The following is a 4930-nucleotide window of genomic DNA, read 5'->3' on the forward strand; positions in this document are numbered from 1 at the left end:
TATCACCTTTCGTTCTCCCAAAACTTGGGGGTCTCTTCTGATTTGGTTAAAGCACATTTTCCTGGGGTCTTTACCACCTTTTTAGCATTTTATTTGCTCCTTTATATATTCTTATCTGCTCAAAATGACAAGGTGGAAAAACTCACCACAAGAGAAAGAACGAGAGGCAGTACCAAAGGCTAGGGACCTAATCAAAACAGACATTGGTAATATGACAGAACTAGAGTTCAGAATGACAACTCTCAAGGTTCTAGCTGGGCTTGAAAAAGGCATGGAAGATATTAGAGAAACCCTCTCTAGAGAGATAAAAGCCCTTTCTGGAGAAATAAAAGAACTAAAATCTAACCAAGTTGAAATCAAAAGAGCTATTAATGAGGTGCAATAAAAAATGGAAGTTCTTACTGCTAGGATAAATGAGGCAAAAGAATTAGTGATATAGAAGACCAAATAATGGAGAATAAAGAAGCTGAGCAAAAGAGAGACAAACAAATACTGGACCATGAGGAGAGAATTTGAGAGATAAGTGAAACCATAAAACGACACAGCATTAGAATAATTGGGATCCCAGAAGAAGAAGAAAGAGAGAGGGGAGCAGAAGGTATATTGGAGAGAATTTCTGTAGAGAATTTCCCTAATATGGCAAAGGGACAAACATAAAAATCCAGGAGATGCAAAGAATGACCCTCAAAACCAATAAAAATAGGTCCACACCCCGTAACCTGATAGTAAAATTTACAACTGTTAACAAAAAAGAGAAAATCCTGAAAGCAGCCTGGGAAAAGAAGTCTGTATTGTACAACAGTAAACCATTTGATTTTCAGTAGAGTCCTGGCAGGCCAGAAAGAACTGGCATGATATATTGAGTGTTAAATGAGAAAAACATGCAGCCAAGTATACTATATCCAGCTAGGCTATCAGTGAAAATAGAAGGAGAGATTAAAAAGCTACCACGACCAACAAAAGCTGAAAGAATTTGCAAACACCAAACCAACTCTCCAAGAAATATTGAAAGGGGTCCTCTAAGCAAAGAGAGAGCCTAAAAGTAGTAGATCAGAAAGGAACAGAAACAATATACAGTAACAGTTACATTATAGGCAATACAATGCCTCTAAATTCATATCTCTCAATAGTTACCCTGAATGTAAATGGCCTAAATGCACCAATCAAAAGACAATGGGTATCAGAATGGATAAAAAGCAAAACCCATCAATATGCCTCCCAAGAAACTCATCATAGACCCTAAGACACCCCCAGATTTAAAGAGAGGGGGTGGAAAACAAATTACCATGCTAATGGACATCAGAAGAAAGCTGGGATGGCAATCCTTATATCAGATCAATTAGATTTTAAGCCAAAGACTATAATAAGAGCTGAGGAAGGACACTATATCATACCTAAAGGGTCTGTCCAACAAGAAGACCTAACAATTTTAAATATCTATGTCCTTAACAAGGGAGCAGCCAACTATATAAACCAATTAATAACAAAATCAAAGAAACACATCAACAATAATAGAATAATAGTAGCAGAATTTAACACTCCCCTCATTGAAATGGACAGATCATCCAAGCAACAGATCCACAAGGAAAAAGGCCTTAAATGACACACTGGACAAGATGGACATCACAGGTAGGTTCAACACATTCCAACCCAAAATAACAGAATACACATTCTTCACTACTTCACATGGAACATTCTCCAGAATAGACCACATCTTGGGTCATAAATCAGATCTCAAGCATTATCAAAAGATTGGGATCATCCCCTGCATATTCTCAGACCACAATGCTCTGAAACTAGAACTCAATCACAAGAGGAAATTTGGAAAGAACACAAATACATGGAGACTAAACAGCATCCTTCTAAAAAATGAATTGGTCAACCAGGAAATTAAAGAACAATTGGAAAAAATTCATGGATACAAATAATAATGAAAACAAAAGTGTTCAAAATCTATGGGATACAGCAAAGTCAGTCCTGAGAGGAAAATATAAAGCTGTACGAGCCTTTCTCAAGAAACAAGAAAGATCTCAAATACACAACATAACCCTACACCTAAAGGAGTTGGAGAAAGAACAACAAAGAAAGCCTATACCCAGCAGGAGATGAGGAATAATAAAGATCAGAGCAGTAATCAATGAAATAGAAACCAAAAAAAAAAAAAATCCAACAACAACAACAAAAAAAAAAACAATAGAACAAATCAATGAAACTAGGAGCTGGTTCTTTGAAAGAATTAATAAGATTCATAAACCCCTTTCTAGACTTATCAAAAAGGAAAGAGAAATGACCCAAATAAATAAAACCATGAATGAAAGAGGAGAGATCACAACCAACACCAAAGAAATACAAACAATTATAAGAACATACTATGAGCAACTCTATGCCAACAAATTCAACAATCTGGAAGAAATGGATACATTCCTAGAGACATATAAACTACCACAACTGAACCAGGAAGAAATAGAAAACCTGAACAGACCCATAACCAGTAAGGAGATTGAAACAGTCATCAAAAATCTCCAAACAAAAGCCCCGGGCCAGATGGCTTCCCAGGGGAATTCTACCAAACATTTAAAGAAGAATTAATTCCTATTCTCCTGAAACTGTTCCCAAAAAAATAGAAATGGAAGGAAAACTTCCAAACTCGTTTTTTCTGAGGCCAGCATCACCTTGATCCCCAAAGCAGACAAGGATCCCATCAAAAAAGAAAACTTCAGACCAATATCCCTGATGAACACAGATTTGAAAATTATCACCAAAATACTAGCCAATAGGATTCAACAGTACATTAAAAGGATTATTCACCACGACCAAGTGGGATTTATTCCAGGGCTACAAGGTTGGTTCAACATCTGCAAATCAATCAATGTGATACAACACATTAATAAAAGAAAGAACAAGAACCACATGATACTCTCCATAGATGCTGAAAAAGCATTTGACAAAGTGCAGTATCCCTTCCTGATTAAAACTCTTCAAAGTGTAGGAATAGAGGGCACATATTACCAATATTATGAAAGCCATCTATGAAAAACCCACTGCAAATACCATTCTCAATGGACAAAAACTGAATACTTTTCTGCTGAGGTCAGAAACATGGCACGGATGTCCGTTATCACCACTGCTATTCAACATCGTACTAGAAGTCCTAGCCTCAGCAATCAGACAACAAAAAGAAATTAAAGGCATCCAAATTTTGCCAAATTGGCAAAAGAGAAGTCAAACTATCCCTGTTTGCAGATGATATGATACTGTATGTGGAAAACTTAAAGGACTCCACTCCAAATCTGCTCTAACTTGTCTAGGAATTCTGTAAAGTGTCGGGATATAAAATCAATGCACAGAAATTGGTTGCATTTTTTTATACCAAAAAGACAGAAGAAATAGAAATTAATGAGTGAATCCCATTTACAATTGCACCCCAAACCCTAAGATACCTAGGAATAAACCTAACCAGGAGACAAAGAATCTATACTCAGAAAGCTCTAAAGTACTCATGAAAGAAATTGAAGAAGACACAAAGAAATGGAAAAATGTTCCATGCTCCTGTATTGGAAGAACAAATATTGTGAAAATGTCTATGCTACCTAAAGCAATCTACACATTTAATGCAATCCCTATCAAAATCCCATCCATTTTTTTCAAAGAAATGGGACAAATAATCCTAAAATTTATATGGAACCAGGAAATACCTCGAATAGCCAGAGGAATATTGAAAAAGAAAGCCAAAGTTGTTGGCACTACAATTCCAGACTTCAAGCTCTATTACAAAGTTGTCATCATCAAGATAGTAGGGAACTGTCACAAAAACAGACATAGATCAATGGAACAGAATAGAGAGCCCAGAAATACACCCTCAACTCTATGGTCAAGTAATCAACAAAGCATGAAGGAATGTCCAATGGAAAAAAGGCAGCCTCTTCGACAAATGGTGTTGGGAAAATTGGACAGCCACATGCAGAAAAATGAAATTGGACCATTTCCTTACATCATACATGAAAATAGACTGGAAATGGATGATGAAGCATAATGTGAGAAAAGAATCCATCAAAATCCTTGAGGAGAGAACAGGTAGCAACCTCTTTGACCCCAGCAGCAGCAACTTCTTCCTAGGAACATGCCAAAGGCAAGGGAAGCAAGGGCAAAAATGAGCTATTGAGATTTCATCAGATCAAAAAGTTTTGCACAGCAAAGGAAACAGTTAACAAAGCCAAAAGATAACTGTCAGAATGGGAGAAGATATTTTCAAATGACATACCAGATAAAGGGCCAGTATCCAAAATCTATAAAGAGCTTATCAAACTCAACACCCTAAGAACAAATAATCGAATGAAGAAATGGGCAGAGGACATGAACAGACATTTCTGCAAAGAACACATCCAAATGGCCAACAGACACATGAAAAAATGCTCCACATCACTCAGCATCAGGGAAATACAAATCAAAACCAGAATAAGATACCACCTCACACCTTTCAGAATGGCTAAAATGAACAAGTCAGTCAATGACAGATGCTGGTGAGGATGTGGAGAAAGGGCAACCCTCCTACACTGTTGGTGGGAATGCAATTGGGGCAACCACTCTGGAAAACAGCGTGGAGGTTCCTCAAAAAGCTGAAAAGAGAACTACCCTATGACCCAGTGATTGTATTACTGGGTATATACCCTAAAGATACAAATGTGGCATTCTGAAGGGGCACCTACACCCAAATGTTTATAGCAGCAATGTCCACAACAGTTAAACTATGGAAAGAACCTAAATGTCCTTCAACAGATGAATCAAAAAATAAGATGTGGTATATATTGTACAATGGAATACTATGCAGCCATCAAAAGAAATGAAATCCTGCTATTTGTGATGACATGGATGGAACTAGAGGGTATTATGCTTGGCAAAATAAATCAATCTGAGAAAGACAACTATCATA

This window comes from Mustela nigripes, chromosome 3 (genome assembly GCF_022355385.1).
Source record: "Mustela nigripes isolate SB6536 chromosome 3, MUSNIG.SB6536, whole genome shotgun sequence".
Taxonomy (NCBI): domain Eukaryota; kingdom Metazoa; phylum Chordata; class Mammalia; order Carnivora; family Mustelidae; genus Mustela; species Mustela nigripes.